This window comes from Neofelis nebulosa, chromosome 9 (assembly GCF_028018385.1).
Source record: "Neofelis nebulosa isolate mNeoNeb1 chromosome 9, mNeoNeb1.pri, whole genome shotgun sequence".
Classification (NCBI taxonomy): Eukaryota; Metazoa; Chordata; class Mammalia; order Carnivora; family Felidae; genus Neofelis; species Neofelis nebulosa.
The window spans coordinates 124,782,065-124,799,772 of record NC_080790.1 but is presented as its reverse complement, the minus strand read 5'-3'; the positions used below and the strand labels follow the sequence as shown (position 1 = coordinate 124,799,772).

General features: G+C 45.8%; 1 long non-coding RNA gene across 3 annotated transcripts in view; it reads left to right on the top strand.

Moving 5' to 3' along the window:
* The window catches only part of LOC131485790 (uncharacterized), a 136,651-nt gene that overhangs the window by 129 nt on the left and 118,814 nt on the right, over positions 1-17,708 (top strand). For 2 of the 3 annotated variants that reach the window (XR_009249017.1, XR_009249016.1), the window contains exon 2: positions 1,636-1,773. This is a non-coding gene — a long non-coding RNA (uncharacterized LOC131485790). Of the gene's footprint in view, positions 1-11; positions 729-824; positions 880-1,635; positions 1,774-17,708 lie in introns of those variants that run through there. The other variant, XR_009249015.1, reaches the window with a different exon arrangement.

Below are 17,708 nucleotides of genomic sequence, written 5' to 3'. Positions count from 1 at the left end.
TGCACTATAAGGGAGGGCGAGCTGGGGGCGGGGCCAGCGCGTGGCGTCAGCGCGCAGCACGTACCCTCCCGCTCTGGAGCCCAGGGCTCGGGGGTGACTTGCAGGTCCACTTCCGCGAGGTTTTGGGGAAGTGCAGTTCTGCTCGCTTACACAATTTTCCCCACCCATCATTGTAAACGTAGTTTCCCGTCGTCGAGCCACAGACTTGTCTTCAAATTTCTACTTTTTAAAAAACCTCCTTGGTGTGATCTCTCCGGGACAGGAGTTTGGGAGGCAGTTCCGGAGGACTCCCGGTTTTCATTGGTTCCTGATGTTGTCGTTAATAGGACTCTGTGGTCTCTGATTGGCTCCTTAAAGCGAGGCTGCGAATTTCCTCCGCTGATCGGCTCACGCTCCGCTCGGCGGGCCACGCGCGTTCCGACCCCTGATTATCCCGTTTCACCTAATCGGAGGTTTACCCTCCGGAGTGGTGGTGACCCGCACGGTTTCGCGTTACGAGCATACAGCCTTGCTGGCCTCTATCCCTGGTGGTCTCACAGCTATCATCAGCCTTGACCCCCTCGCTGCCCGTCCCCCTCCATGGGTCTTTTCTTGAAACACTGGCAAGTCACCTGTAGATTGCTGTGTACGTGGTAATTCCACTCTCGCTGTGGGTGCTCCCAAAGGGAGTACGACCGAGGTCTCTGGCCCAAGAAAGTTAATCAAGACCTGGCAGCCCTCCTACACAGGTGCTCTCTTTTTCTCCTCCTCATGGAGAGTCCCGTGAACCAACAGGTTGGAAGCCCCCGTGTATTCGATAGAAATATACATTTTTTTTTTTTTAGTGTTTCATTGGACATGCCTTTTAAAGCTGGAGAACTACATGAAAACCCCGAAGGAGTTTTAAGTGGAGAGCAGAAAGCCCTAGTGTACTCTGAAATTTGACTACAGGAAAGGAGACTGGGAACGAGGGAGTAGACAGGTGGGGAAAGACGGGATAGCACGGTGTTACAGAAGCCAAGAGAAGAAACAGTATCGGTGAGATAACACTGGCTGTTCAGGCATTTCCGAATATTCCATTTCTTTTTGAGCGGTTCAACCTTGATATTCTTTAGCTGGTTGAGACAGGGCGATTTGGCCTTCCAGGGAACTTTTAGCAAAGTGTAGAAGCAAACTGATTATTACGACAGGGGGAGAAGTGTTAATGCTGGCATCTAGCGGTAAAGGCTAGATAGTGCTTAAAAGTTAAATACAACACAAGAATATAGATCTATAAAAATTCGTGGGATATAGTAATTAGGGAAAAGAAAATTCAACAGTGCGACATTTTTTCACTCCTCAAATTGTCACTATTTTAAAAAATGTTAAAATTCATTATATGGGAAGAGGTGCATCAGGAAATGGCGCTGATACAGTGTCGGTTGGACTGAACATTTTATTTGGGAAGGTAATGGGGTAGTACTTACTAAAAGATGAATATAGGCAATGGGGTGTCACCTTCTGTCTTTGCAGTTAATGTGCCCAAAGAGAAAGATGCAGCTAACATCATCCTTTGCTTCCTCTAACCTTTCCCCAAAGGCCAATGGCTACTTTTGTTTGTTTGTTTTCTTGTTTGTTTGTTTTTTTGTTTAAGTTATCTCTGTGTCCTATGTGCAGCTGGAACTCACTACTCCCAGATCAAGAGTCACACGCTCCATGGACTGAGCCAGCCAGGCGCCCCCCAGTGGCTACTCTTAACAAAAAACCATTAACCCACCAACTACAGAAGACAGTCTCAAATGATCATCATTGAAGGTACTGTTGGGCCATCAGCATTCTGTAGAGTCTTGTTGATGATCTAACTCACCTCTGTTGATATTTTGGAAGAAAGACTCAAGGGAGAAACGATGGATGTATAGCACAGGAGGCCACTTCTTTTAGATACCCACAGTTGTGGCAGATAAAGATCACTATTGCTGATTCTAAAATTGTGGAGGTAACTGCAGATGTCTGTCAGCAAGAGAGAGTGGCCTCAGTCTGATCCAAAAGAGAGTTAATAACTTTGAATCCATCCATAAATACCCAGATTGTAAAGGATAGTTTAGAGCACGCATTGTTGTGGTTTTCAATCCCAAGTACCATGTGATTTGAAGTGGGTATAAACTGAATTGTGATAGGTTTTGCTATATTATGTCTGGAAAACTTAGCATTCCAGAAGCTGTCATCTTGAATGGACTTGGGTTGAACTTGGCAACTCAAGTGTGTTTACATGGAGTGGAGTGAATGTATGCAGGTGTTGCTGTAGAAATGGAATTCAGAAATGGAAATTGTCAGGGACAGAGTTTGAAAGAAATGTGAATCAGATGATTGAAAGAGCTCGGAAGTGATGAGATTAAAGGTACATTTCAATTGCGGTATTGGATTAAATGTTGCCAAGCTAATCCAAACCCTTTTTGAAAAACATCTGTACAGGGTTCATCTAGACAGGGTTTTTCAACCTAAGCACTACTGACATTTGGGGCCAGGTAATTTTATGTTGTGGGGGCTGTCCTGTGCACTGCAGGATGTTTAGCAGTGTTCCTGGCTGGCATCTACCTGTTAGACACCAGTAGCTCTTTCCCTCCCCCCAGCTGTGACAACTAAAAATAGATTGAGTGAAGAGGATTAAGAGGTACAAGCTTTCAGTTACAAGTCATGGAGATGAAAAGTATAGCACAGGGAATATGGCCAATAGTATTGTAATGATATGGTGTGGTGACAGATGGTGACCACACTTAAGGTGGTGAACATTGAGTGATGTATAGTTTTTGGATCAATCTGTTGCACACCTGAAGCTAATATAACATTGTATGTCAATTATAATTCAATAAAAAAAATTGGGGAGTTAACAAAATGTTTTGAAATGTTGACAAATGTCTGCTAAAGCATAGAATTGACACCTAAGGTGTTGCTTGTGACAGTGAGGGGATGTGTGTCACTGAGAATGGGCTTCCCTTGTGTTCTGAGTATTCAAGGAGTAACCAGAATTTTCAGCAAAAGTGGAAGGATAATGAGGTTTCACCACCCAAGAAGACTGGGGAGGATACCATGGTGGCTCAGTCTGTTGATATTGGACTCTTGATTTTGGCTCAGGTCATGATCTCACAGTTCGTGTGTTTGAGCCCTGTGTTGAGCTCTGGTAGTGTGGAACCTGCTTTGGATTCTCTCTCTCCCTCTCTCTGCTCCTCCTGCTCTCTCTCTCTCTCTCTCTCTCAAAGTAAATAAATAAACATTAAAAAATAAAAGAAGACTGGGGATATACTGAACTATTTACATATCTGGTGTCATCTGAGCAATATGACAAGAAAATGTAAGGCTCTGAGTATAATTAACTGTGATCATATAATTTTTTTTTCTTTCTCAATACATGAATTTGAGCCCACAGCATCCAAGCACATGCCTGGTATAATGCTTATATTAAGAACCTACAAATAAATAAACTCTATTAATGTCAAGTGGACAAAATGCACAGAGGGGACCCAAGATATAAATCTGTGAGTTTGTCACATACTAGATGAAACCCCCCAAAAAAGTAGATGGAGAGCAGAAGAAAATTCAGAACTATGCCCTGGGGGACTGTATTAACTCCTATGTGTAAGCTGTATGGCTGCTGTAACAAATTACCATCAACTCAAGGGTTGAAAGCAACACAAATTTATTAGCTTGCAGTTCCAGAGGGCAGGAGTCAAGTGGTTCACTGGGTTAAAATTGGTGTCAGCCCGGCTGCACTCCTTCTGAAGGCTCTAGGGGAGCATCTGTCTCATTGCCTTTTCCAACTTTTAGAGACTGTCTGCATTCTTTGGCTTGTGGTTCCTTCCTCCATCGTTGAAACCATGAATTTTGGGTGAGACCTTCTTGCATCCAGTTACTCTGACCCTGACCTCTGCTTCCATTGTCAGATCTCCTCCTCTGATGCTGAGCTTCTTGCTTTCTTCTTATAAGTCCCTCGCCCCCACCCCCACCCCTACCCCCACCCCAGCTGTGATTACATTGGGCCCACTTGGATACTCCAGGATACACTCTCCATCCGAAGATCCTTGACCTAATCACTTCTGCAAAGTCTCTTTTGCCATGTAAGTAAAGTAACATCTTAAATTCTAGGGATTAGGACATGCACATCTTTGGTGAGGACACTATTCTGCCTGCCAGAGGGACTCTGAAACTTAAATACAGGAAAGGAGACTGGGAAGGGAGATAGGGAAAGAAACCAAAGAATACAGTGTCACAGAAGAAGCCAAGAGAGGAAAGGGTCTCAAGGAGGTGGTGACCTTCAACAAACAGAAAGTTCACGAGGCTTTGACCCAGCCACCGTACTCCTAGAAATCTTTTTGACAAGAGGATTGATTTGTAAAACCTTAGGCCCTAAGATGATATTCTAGCAGTGGAATACTCTAATCACTAAAAAGAATGTTAGATTTATCGATTTGACAAATACTTATTGTGTGCCCTCTGTGTGCCAGCCGCTGCTCTTGGCATTGGGAATACAACAGGGGAGCTATGCATCAGGGTTTGTAAACACACCTTAGGCCACATCTGGCCTGCCACCTGTTGTGTAAGTAAAGTTCTGGTGGAACATAGCCATTCACTCACGTATACCGTGTTTGCTCTTCAACCACAACAGCAGTATTGAGTAGTTGCAATAGAGACTGTCTCCCTCAGAGTCTCAAATATTTAATAGCTGGGTCTTCACAGAAAATGTTTGCCTACCCCAACCCCTGATATAGACTTATAGAGATGCTCATGGTATGTTGTTAAGTGAGAAAGGCCAGGGTTAATATATGCATGCTTTCATTTTTTTAAACAACAATAACCTTCTCAACCTCCCAAGCCCCAACACGTTATATGAGTATGCATGTGTATGTGGAGTTGGACTTGTGGTTGTCTCTCAGCATCAGTGACGTTAGGTCCTACATAATCATGTCCCCACTAACTTGCTCTCAGTGTTCCTTACTCCTCCTTCTATCTGCTCCTTACTGTGCCTTGAATATGTCAAGCACACACCCACCACAGGGCCTTTGCATTGAATGCCTCTCTGTGTCTGGAGCTCTCTTTTCCTGTGACTTGTCTCCTCATCTCTGGTTTCTGTTCAAAGTCACCTTCTCACCCCTGTAACTACTTATTTTATTCTTTGATATGTTGTTTTCCCCCCAGCTTTATAGAGATATCGTTGACATACATTTAAGGTGTAATATGTGATGATTCAATACGCATGTATGTTGCAAAATGATGATCACAATCAGGTTAATTAACTCCTCCGTCCCCTTACATAATTACCATTTTTATATGTGGGTGATAACATTTACGATCTGCTCTCAGCATTTTTCCAGTTGTTAATACAGTGTTGTCTATTGTGAATTGTAGTCGCCATGCTGTACATTAGATCCCCAGAACTTACTCATCTTATAACTGAGAGTCTGTACCCTTTCACCTACATCTCATTCCCCCCCCCCCCCGCCCGCCCTGGCCCCTGGCAACTGTTTCTACAAGTTCAGCTTTTTTAGATTCCATATATAAGTGAGAACATGTGGTATTTGTCTTTCTCTGTCTGACTTATTTCACTTAGCACAGTGCCCTCAAGATCCAACCATGTTGTCACAAAAGGCAGGGTTTTCTTTTTTTTAATGCCTGAATAATATTCCATATACATATGCCACATTCTTTATCTGTTCTTCTGTCGATGGCCACCTATGTTATTTCCACGTCTTGGCTATTGTGAATAATGCTGAAATGAACATATTCAAAAAGTGGTATCTTTTTGAAATAGTGCTTTCATTTCCTTTGAATATATACCCAGAAGCGAGATTGCTGGATCATATGGTATTTATATTTTTAATTTTTTGAGGAACCCTCCCCGTTGTTTTCCTAGTGGCTGCACCAATTTGCATTCCCGACAACAATGCACAAGCTTCCCTTTTGTCCACATCCTCACCAACACATGTTGAAAGCAGCCGTTCTGACAGGTGTGAGGTGACATCTCATTGTAACCCCCATTTTATTTTGTTTTGTTTTGTTTTATTTTATTGTATTTTATTTATGTTTTATTTTATTTTTGAGAGTGAGAGTGGGGGAGGGGCAGAGAGTAAGGGGGACAGAGGATCTGAAGCCGGCCAGCTCTGTGCTGACAGCAGCTGATGGGCTTCAAACTCGCAAACTGTGAGATCATGACTTGAGCCAAAGTCGATTGCTTAACCGATTGAGCCACCCAGGAGCCCCAATAACCCCCATTTTAAACTAGCATCCCTCTCTGAACTCTAGATCTTTTTTTTTTTTAATTGTTTTATTTGTTTTTGAGAGAGAGAGAGAGTGAGCAGGGGAGGGGTAGAGAGGGAGAGGGAGAGAGAGGATCCTAAGCAGGTTCCAAGCTGATATCAGAGAGCCTGACGCAGGGCCTGGCCCTACCAACCATGAGGTCATGACCTGAGCCAATGCTCAACCGACTGAATCACCCAGGCGCCCCTGCACTCTATATCTTCTTATGCTGTTTTATTTTTCTATATGGAACTCTCATCACTTGACATATTATTTACTGTCTGTGCCCACCCCCGCTAGAACGTGAGCTTCATTAGTGCAGGAACGTTGTCTGTTTCCTCTGTGTGCCGTCTCCAGCCCTGAGAAGTGCCAGGCATGCAGTGAGTGCTCAGTGAGAGTAGCGCCGCTCAGGCAGTTGTTGCGAACTCACGAAGCGAGTATGTCCATTTAGCAGGTATTATTGCTGCAGGGGTCATCAGGGCCTGCTGATGGGATGGACTCTTCTTCCTTCTGATTCAAGCCCCACTCACTCATGCTGCCCGGCCACTCAGACCCTCTGCAGGGATGCTCGCTCCAGATCCCACATCTCTTCCACTGGAACTTACCTAGACAGGATCCTGGTGTGGCTAGACAGCCACAGGAAGTCTCGTACATGGTCAGTGGGAATGGCAATTGGTGCACTTTGGGAACTGTGTGATAGTGTCAACTAAAGCTGAAAGCTGCTAGCCCACCGCCCACCACTGTGACCTGGCAGTTCTGTTAAAGAAACGTGTACATATGCTCTTCAAAAGGAATGTACTAGAAATCCATAGCGGCATTATACGTGGGAGTCCCCAAACTGGAAACCACTCAGATGTGCATCAAAAAGAGTGTGGTCAAATCATTTGTGGTTTATTCGTACCACACACTACTACCCAGCAATGAGATTGAACTACAGTACACAGCCCAGTCAGTGGATTTCACGACATAAGCATCTAAGCAAGACACGAAGGAACCCATACCATATGGTTCCATGTATGTAAAGCTGAAGAAGATGCCAAACCGATCTATGGTATCAGAAGTTACAGTGGGGGTGGTGACCAGGAAGGAGGCTTCTGGACTTCGGGTCCTAGCTTGTATCTTGAGGTGGGTGCTTGTTGCACAGGTGTGCCCTGTTTGAGAGAATTCATTGAGCTGTGCACTTCTGATTTGTGTACCTTGCTGTATGTATGTTGTACTTCGATGGAAGATTTTTTTAAAAAAAGGAATATCTCTGTAAAACAAAAAATTATAATTTACTTGACCTGGAGCACTCTGGGTTGTGCTGGACTAATTAGCTCCTGAGGATTTGATTCATAGTCTTTGCCCATGAATGTCACTTTGTCTGAATCAGTTAACTATTTTGGTTTTGTCTTCCAGTTAGGTTTCTGTAGACCCAGTGCTCCTTGACTGGGAAGGTGGGGGTCTGTTGCCATCTGGTGGCCATTTGTATGATTACAGCGGTAGGTAAATTCCACTGGCTGCCTGGTCCAGGGGTCAATGAAGCTCAGAGAGAGGAGGTCTTTGAAGGTCCCTCAATCTAAATCTTCTGATTGTCAACACCTTATTCACTCCCAGGTTTTCTGGCCCTTACTTGAACATCTCCCAAGTTGAGAGTTTACTGCCTAACCAGACAGCTAAGTCCATTTTTGGACATCTCTCATTTTGAGTAAATTCTTTATAAAAGTGAAAAATTGCTTCCGTGACTTATCTAGCCACTGGTCCTGATTGTGTCCCTGAGGCTGTTCAAATAACCACATCTGTTTCCCACACCTAGGTCGTCCAGATGTTTGGGGGCAGCCCTCAGACCTTCTGTTCAAGTAAGTCCTCTCTTCTGGCTAGATGTCCACAGTCCCCAAAACATCTCTCCTGGGGCTTGCTTTTCAGATTGTTTGTCACCGTGGCTGCTAAGCAGTCTGTACTCAGACTCATTGGTGACCTTCTTCAGGGTGGCCCTCAGGCTGACCTTGCCCCCCTGGACTTCTCTGCACCTGCCCGTTGCTGCTGCTGTGGCCATATTGTTCTCCAGGCCAGTTATGAGCTGCCTGGTGTCCAATTCCTCACTCAGCCCTACATCTCTTACAAGGAACCTAACTGGAATTCTGGAATAGCCCAGTTGTGGCAAACAATGTTTGTCTTGAGAATGGGAGCAGGTGAGGCAGCAGAATGGAAATCCGGTGCTTATTGGCAGGTAGGCTCAGTCCTGGGGCAGCCGGGAGAAAAAGTGCTGATGAGGAAAGTCCTAGTTGGCCTCATGTCCGGTGAAGAGCACGAGGCCATGGGCAAACTCCGAAGACAAATACAAGAACCCATGGCGTACTTCATGGATACTGTGGTCTCCATGCTTGTCAGAGTCCCATGGGAGGCAATGCTGGGCTCTCTTCCCAGGTCTTCCCCTGAGCTGGTGCGTGTAGGTTTCTGTTTTTCTGCCAGACACTAGGCTGTGGCTTGCAGACATTTTACCCATCATTAGTTCTACATGCTGTTATTTGGATACGTTCAGGCTGAAACATATTCCCAAATGTCTTGTGCGTGCCCTTGCTTATCACCACAGCCCTTATTCTGGCAGCAAAAGCTGCATCAAATGGTGGTTTCTAATGACCTAGAACAGAGGAGTCAAGCGAACTGCACCATGCCAGAGAGCATCCAGGGTGTGTGCCCAGGGTGTAGAACCCAGTTCCTAGCAGAGTGAGGGAAAATAAGTCTTTTTAAAAGGTACCTTGCATGGCCCGGGCACTGTGCTAGGCTCAGGGGGATAACAGGGAACGAGACACACCCAGTCAGCTCTTCCAAAAATTGTAGGCCCAAAGCAGTGGTCCCCAGATACTGGTGAGCACCATTTAAATATGAAGGTCTACGGGCTCCATCCCTCGTAGGTGGAGTCACTGGGTGCAGGGCAGGGCCTCAGAATATGCATGTTCAGCATCTTCCAGTGTGACTGTGAAGCAGATGGTCAGGTGATCATGCTTTGAGAAATACTGGCCAGGGCTCTTGGGTCTTTGGAGCCCCTGCTCCTGTCAGCATTCCCTGGGAGCTTGTTAGACATGCAGGATCTCAGGTTCCACCCAGACCTACTGGACTAAAACAAGCATTTAAACAAGCTTCCCAGGAGGATTTGTGTTAAAGTTTGAAAAGCATTGCCAGTGCAGTGTGTGAGGATTTTCACCTTACTTTGGTATTGTTTTGATAAGAGAAAGAATGCATTCATGTATTATTTGGCAATTAAAAATCAATTAATGAAAAACTTTGTATAAACCAGCAAGTTCTTGTACAGGAATGTTCACAGCAGCTCTATCCATAGCAGTCTCAAACTGGAAACAGCCCAAATGTCTATGTCAGTAGGTGAATGGATAAACAGAAGGGGGTGTATTTGTAAAATGGAATACTACTCAGAAATACACAGGAACAATCCAACAGTGTGGATGAATCTCAAATGCATTATACCAAGTGGGATGAGCCTGACGCAAAAAACCGCATGATGTTTGAGTCCATTTATATCATGTTCTAGAAAAGGCAGGACTAAAAGAACAGGAAGCCAATTCCTGGTGGCAGGGGCTGGTGTTTGGAGGAGAGAGCTGACTGCAGAGAAGCAGGAAGGAACTTCTTTGAGTGAAGGGAATGACCCATACCATGATTGTGGTGGTATTCACACACAATTATGCATTTACCCAAACTCATTGAACAGGATGCTTTAATTAATTAATTAATTTATTACTGTTTTCATTTATTTTTGGGAGAGAGACAGAGTGTAAGCGGGGGAAGGGCCAAGAAAGAGGGAGACACAGAATCTGTAGCAGGCTCCAGGCTCTGAGCTGTCAGCACAGAACCTGACCTGGGGCTCAAACTCACAAACCGTGAGATAATGACCTGAGCTGAAGTCAGACCCTTAACCCACTGAGCCACCCAGGCGCCACTTAACGTATTTTTTTTTAATGTTTTAATTTATTTTTCAGAGACAGAGCATGAGTGGGGGAGGGGCAGAGAGAGAAGGAGACACAGAATGTGAAGCAGGCTTCAGGCTCTGAGCTGTCAGCGCAGAACCTGATGCGGGGCTTGAACTCACGAACTGTGAGATCATGACCTGAGTGGAAGCCTGATGCTTAACTGATTGAGTCACCCTGGCACCCCAAACTGGATACTTTAAATGGGTGAATTTTATTGTATATAAATTGTACATCAATAAAAATGATAAAAACAAGAAAAGCAAAACCAAGAGCATCAAGTACTTTGGGCCATCTTTGTTGTTCCCAGAGAGCCTCAGTTAAGTCTCCCCTCCTCCATCCCAGTGCCTCCATGCAACCCCCACCTGAGCTTCCTACTCATCTCACCAAAAACTAAAACTGGGCCCTCCTGGCCTTAAAGGGCTGTCTCCTGCAGTGTCTCTGGTGGCCTCGCTTTCTGCTACAGGCACAGTGTGGTGAACACGGTGTTAAATAGATTCAACGGGAGCATGTTAATATTTTGGTGGCCTGTGTAAGTAAACACAACCCCAGCTCTGTAAATGCATGAAGGGTAAGAAATTGAAGCCCATCATAGTCAACTAGGCTTTTCCAAATCAGGCAAATACTAAGGACAACCAGTCACAAAGAGCCCACCAGTCTTTAAGCTACAGCCCACCGAATAATTTCCTTTCATTTCCCCGCCTTCTCTTTTTGTCTTTCCTCCTAACCCTGTGGGAGGAGTGGTTCAATGCTGCCAGATTCAAATAGGTTTTTACTCCAATAAACTCTTACAGTTTTTAATATGCTTTTGTTCATTTTCTAAACTTAAAGAAAAAAAAGATATAGGTGGCTCATTTTTGAGCATTTGGCTCTTGCTTTCGATTCAGATCATGATCTCATGGTTTGTGAATTCAAGACCCACGTTGGGTTCTGTGCTGACAGTGAGAAGCCTGCTTGGAATTCTCTCTCTCCCTCTTTCTCTACTCCTCCCATGCTTGTTCTCTGTCTCTCTCCAAATAAATAAATAAACTTCTAAAAAAAGGAAATATAAGTAACATACAATATTAGTTTCTGTGTTTGTTTATCTTATTAACAAGGATTAAAAGCATATTTCTGGAGCCAAATCGCTTCGGTTCTGTTTCCAGCTCTTTCAGTTGCTAGCTGTGTGACCTTGGACACATTTCTTAACCTCTTTGTGCCTCAAAGTAATAGTACCTGTCTCAAAGAGTGAGAATTTTAAAAAGTCAGTTTGTTGTAAGGTTTTAGAGTAGTGCCTAGCTCATAGTAGATGTAGAGGTCACTTTTAGGCAACAGGCTTGAGCACTGCAAGGTAGAGCAAGGCAAAAGGGTCCAGAGTGACCAATGAGCTGATGCAAACAGGCCCATCAGGTGACCCACCTCAAAACATCCATAAGCCTTAACTAACCAATGAGCTACTTACAACCAGGCACAGGTACCAAAAAAGGAAAATTCCGTGCATTCTCCTACTTCCTCACCTTCCCCCTTTAAACACACCCCCCTCTCGTTGCCCTGTGGCAGACAGTCTCTGCTTTGCTGTCTGGCCCGTGCATTCAACAAACTTCTATCCTTTATTCTACCTTGCTTGAATTATTTCACTGCCTGTGCCTCTGGCTTCCACCCAATCTAGTTGCCCTACATTTGGGGACCCCCATCCAATTGGGAGAGACACCACAGTAGGCACTAAATAAGTGTTGGCTATTATTGTTGAATAAATGCAAATTTTATCCACACTTCCTTTCCCCCACCCCTGCTTAACATAGCCATGGAGATCATTTTTATGGACTGGTTACAAGCTAAGAACTCTTAGTTCTCTATCTTTTATGATAGGTTGATTCTAGAAGCAACCTCTGATCCAGTTCCATCTATCGTCACTGATGGAGGACTCTGGGGGAATGGCCTTGGGGGAGACACGAGCAGGAACTGGAACAGAACAAGCTCTAAGTTTGGGGCTTAGCCTGGGTGTGGGACAGTTTTGCTCTGTGGTCAAGAAGACAGGCTCAAATATGTCCCCCCAGCCCCCCAGAAACCTTTCTTGAGCCTCTGGCTCTTACTAATCCCTTGGGGTTCTGACTGCCTAAACTCTATGAGTGCCTCAGTCTCCACCTCTGAAAAATGGGGATGATCCCGGCTCCCAGGGCTGAGGTAGAGATCAGGTGAGAAGGCGTGGGGCTTGCCTTGGTTTGGGTTCCTCTGGAAGCCGACCCTGAGACAAGATGAAAGGGCAAGTGGTTTATTTGGGAGGTGATGCCAGGAAATGTCACTGGGAGGGGAAGACACGACAGGGAAGGGAAGAAAGCCAGGGAGGGGCTCATTATTGGGCTGATGACAATGGTGGCAAGGGCAGCTTTGTTCCGCTGGGGACTCCAGGAGCCGGTGAACACACCTCAGACCTAGGCGCGAGGAAGCCGCATTACCTGTACATCAGCTGGCCAGCTGTGTTGGTTGCAGGCTGCTTCCAAGAGTGTTCACTCTGGCACTTCCAGCTTGCCTGAGTGGCCAAGAGAGATCAAGCCCTGGGTGGAGAGATGCAGGTGTTCCCATCAAGGTGTTCAACTTTGGCTTGTGGAGAAGCCTGCCGAGGTAACCGAGCAGCCGGCTCAGCTCTGCTCGCCTTCTCTGGCGGTTCTGTTTGTACACCATCTAGCCCTGGTCAGAACTTACTGATGTATGGCTTCTAGTTGGCCCCTTGTGGTTGTCACTCTGTCCTTCCCACAAGGTTCAATAATAAAACCAACAGAAATAATTACCCCGCCTGAGATTGCAGATTAGCACATGAAAGGCCTCTTGTTCCAGCTGGAGACAAACCTCCATGGGAGACCAGACTGGCTTCAGCTCTAAGACCAGCCTGGCAGAGTCCAGTGGCCTAGTGGCCCACTCCTGGTGGGGGTTGTAGGCTGTTTCAAGTGTCAATGTCAGTGTTTCAAAACTTTGGCCACCAACATTTTAGATGTGATTTAGAGCAGAGAAGGGGCATCTGGAAGGGGGTGAGGGGGGAGGGCTTTGGGATCATCCAACTTTATACCTTTCCACTTCATATCCTGGAGCCTCATTCCTCATCTGTAAAATGGGTGTAATCAATCGAAGGATGAGCCTCATAGAGTTGACTTGAGGAGTAACTAAGACAGTGTACCTTCAATGCCTGGTGTGGTGTAGACCAGCGGTGACCAACTTTTTCTGTAAAGGGTCAGGCAGTCAGTAGTTTGGCTTTGTGGCTACCTAGTCAAATCTGCCCTAGTAGCTCAAGCCCCGGTGGCTGAAGTACTATAAAAACAGGTGCTGACCCCTGGGGTAGAGAACAGGCAGAATGAGGAAGATTTTATTTCTCCCTCTTAGAGGAAAGAAATATTTCTTATTCATCTTTGTGTCCTCCTCTGGGCTCAGCATAGGGCCTGGCACATAGTAGGTGCTCAGGAAATGTTTACTGAAGGAAGAGAAACAACACATGACATAGGGAAGAGAAAGGCCTTTGGAGTCAAACAGACCTGGATCTAAATCGATGTCTTCTCTATGTGACCTGTTTAAGGAGAAAATTGTTCATGACACTTGTTAAGAACCGGCAAGCAGACTTAATTCAGCAGGTGCCTGGGGATAGGTGTAGGGGTGATTGTAATGGGGTTTGCAGCAGGGGAGAGAAATCGAGCTCACCTCCGAACACAAGGACAAGTAATTTATAGCTGAAAAGCAGGGGGTGGTCAGTGGACGGGAAATTACTAAGAGGAAACATAAGGAGTAAGGGAGTTTTTTTTTTTAAGTTTATTTATTTATTTTGAGAGAGACAGAGCGCAAGATGGGGGGAGGAGCAGAGAGAGAGGGAGAGAGGGAGGGGGAGAGAGAGAGAGAGAGAGAGAGAGAGAGAGAGAGAGAATCCCCAGAGGGCTCCACACTGTCAGTGCAGAGCCTGATGTGGGGCTCAAACTCATGAAACTGAGATCATGACCTGAGCTGAAATCAAGGGTCAGACTGAAACACTGAGGCACCCCGGGTGTACGGGGAATTCTACTTAAACTGATCTAACTGGACTCTGACCTAGCCTGTTAAAGGCAGGCCAGGGTGGTTAGATAGACCTGGGGGGGGGGGGTGGGGGACGAGGGACGTGGTTGAACATAGAGGAGGATCAGATATTAAGGTGGGAGGGATTCCAGCTTAACCAACCTAGCATGATTCTTGCTAAAGTTGTGTATAACAGCAGAGGCGAACACAGAATCCCCATAGTCAGGGCCTCTTTGGGAAGAAGGTTCAAAGGAGTCTGATTGCATTTTGGTCAAGGGGAGGCTCTTTGTCACTTAAACTAAGACACTTGCCCTCTTTGAGCCTCTGAGCCTGTAAAGTGGGCACAGAAATAATATTTACTGCACAAGATTGTTGCAAGCGTTATGGTGATTGTGGGAAAACGTGTAGGTGGTGAACAAATATTCTCTAAAAAGAAAGCATGAATGATGTCTCCACACTTCACGATTTTACCCATGGCTTTCAAGCCTGAGTCCTTCTGGATTAAGGGCTAAATCTTGTCTCCTCCAGCCTACACAAACAGCCTTTTCTGGCCATTCTTGGGCCAGGGGGTGGGTGGAGGAAGGAGAAGGAAGGAGAAGAAGGCTGATGGTCTGTAGAGAGGGTGAGGGGAAAGTCATGCTCCTTGTTCTGAATTCAGGGCCAGCCTGGCAGTAACTGCACACAACCAGTTTTTGCCTCAAGGGCTCAGTGTCTGCTGTAAAGAATTAATGGCCAGGAAAGGTGTCTGCCAATTATTTTTCAACTCTAGGTGCAGAGATTACAGAAACACAGCCAGCCCATCTTAGATCCAGGCTTCCCAGCACTGGCTGACAATTACCCCTACTGACTTCCCTGCCAGGAGAGTGCTGGAGTCAGGGGTCTCTCCTTCAAGGGCATGCTCAGACTTCCAAGTTTGTGCAGAACATTCCGTGTTTCCACAGAGAAGAAGGCAAGTGAAGGAAAGACATCCATTTATCTTGGTTGCCCTAGAAGCAGGCCTTGAGAAAAAGATTGGACTACATGAAGTTTACTTGGGAGGTGATCCCAGGAGACATCAGTAGGTGGGTGGGGAGGTGGGGAGGGGACAGAGCTTAGAGGTATGTTATCAAGCCAGTAGCACTGTGGGTGATGGAGCTTAATCTCACCTGGGGACTCTGGAAATGGTGTTACACATATACCTCACAGTGACCCCATCCGAGAGGCCAGGGAGCTGGGATATTTACACACTGGTTCCTGGGGATGGTTGGTTGAAGGCTGCTGCAGGGGTGTTCATTCCCCAGTGCTTCTAACCTATCTCACTTGGTGGCCAGGATAATCCTCAAGAAGGAAATGCAGGTTTTGGTAGCTGGCATGTCCTGAAATGCTAAGGCCTGGAGGATTCAAGCCAGAGGTGCCCACTGAGTCCATTACAGCATGTATTGAAGACCTACTTTGGTCTGGAGACTTAACATCTGCCATCCTGTTTCATTCCGGCATATTTCCAAGACTGTATCTTAGCCTTCTCTTCTCAGACCTACTCAGAGCTGGGACTAGAGTGAGTGAAGCCCTTACTACACCCGGCGCAACACTTAAGAGGGCACTGAAACCCACAACCATCAAATGATATTTTAACGCAATACTTAAAACACAGAAGTGAATGCAAAAAAAAAAAAAATATATCCATGATGAACAAAGTATCAGAATTTTAAATCAAGACAGGATCAGTAATAGTGCCAGGCTGAGCCATATTGAAGCCCAAAGCAAAAGGAAAAATCAGTAATACTGATCGTGTTCATCATGGATTTTTTTGGTATTAATTTTGATTAAAAAAATTGCATTAAATCATTATTTTTCTTGATTACTGAGGTTTTGTGGCACACCCTCGTATTTGGTGCCTAAGGCAGGCACTTCACCCATCTCATTGTGGTCCTGGCCTTTCATGCACCCTCCCCTGTGTTCCCCATCTTGGTAGATTGCACTTAGGCCACTCAGCTGCTCAAACCAGGCATCTGGGGTCCACTGTGGCTCCTCTCCTTCTGGCACCCTCCCCAACTGTACCATTATGATCTTTCTGACCCACCTCCAAGCATCTTTCAAATCTGCTCTCTTTTCTCCATCTCCATTGCCGTGACTCCTCCACAAAGGAGGTGTGCATTCTCCCTTTGCAGACAGGAACAGCTTCTTGGATTTCCCTGCAAGCTCTTATGTGTCCACTCAGGTCAGCGCTCTGGCAGACAAGATGGCGGTTGTTTCTCTGACTAAATCCTGACAAATACCTGAAGCCTACTGATGTTTCTTCACTGTCTTGGCTGCTTCAAGTGGGTGTGGGGGAACCACAGGCACAGTTTCCTCATAGAGCTTCAGTGAAGCAATGCGCCCTCTGATCTTTCCTTTTTCCCCCACTTACTGGAGATGCAATTTTCTTACCTTCCCACTTTGGGGCCAAGGCCAAGGGAGGTAGGGGTACTAGTCCCTGAGAGCAGTGACTTTCTCCCATTCACATTCTCTCCGAATCTCTTTTTCCCTGGTTTCACCCCCAGGCCTAGAAGAGACCACCACCTTCTCATGGAATGGGCACTCTCCTGATCTCATTTCCTGAGTCCCATCTCATGACTGCTTTTCATAAACTTCAGGCTCAGACCTCCAAACGTTACCCTTGATTTGTAGAGTAGGTTCTGGAATTAAGAAACTCTCTCTCTCTTTTCTCTGGCCAGGTTTTAAGACTACTGTCTCTGTATAGACTCAAAGCTAAACTATGACCTTATGATTTCTGTGGTATCTACACTCCTTCTAAAGTAATAAATATCCTTGATCCAACTGGCCGAGGAGTGGTGGGGTGAAGAAGGGACAGAACATCATGATTCGTGAGGATGCAAAATATATGGATGTTTTTGATAGTTTCTCTTTTTTTAAAGTTTTATTTATTTAAGTAATCTCTACACCCCATGTGGGGCTTGAACTCACGACCCCAAGATCAAGAACCGCATGCTCCTCTGACTGAGCCAGCCAGGTGCCCCAATTTGATAGTTTCAAAAACATTATTCCCTTTATGAAGTCAAACAGATCCCCCAGGTCCCAGTAGCTTTGCTCACCTCCTGAGAATTCACTATTTCTGGAGAGTTCTGGCAAGTTCTTCTGTTTTGCATGACCTCCCTATATCAGGGCCATATTTGTCTCAGACGCACAGAACTCCTCTGCTCATTTATTTAAGTTCTGAGTGGATAAAGAAGCTCCTTGAATTACTGGCAGTGAAATCCCAACTTTGGGTGGGAACTTTAGTGAAGAAAAGGGGGCCCTGGGTCCCACTCCTGGACCTGAGTCTGAAGTCCCTGTGTGGAAAATGGGGGAAACAGTACCCCCACAAGGGTTGTTGTGGGGATTCAACAAGATCATAGGTGTGCAGTGAAGCTTTGCAGAGCAGCCGACATAGACTGTGTGCTCACTCTGTGCCTGTTTCCTCTCCTCCTCCACTGCCCTCCCTCCTCAGCCTCCTGCCATCCCCTGTCCTCTGAG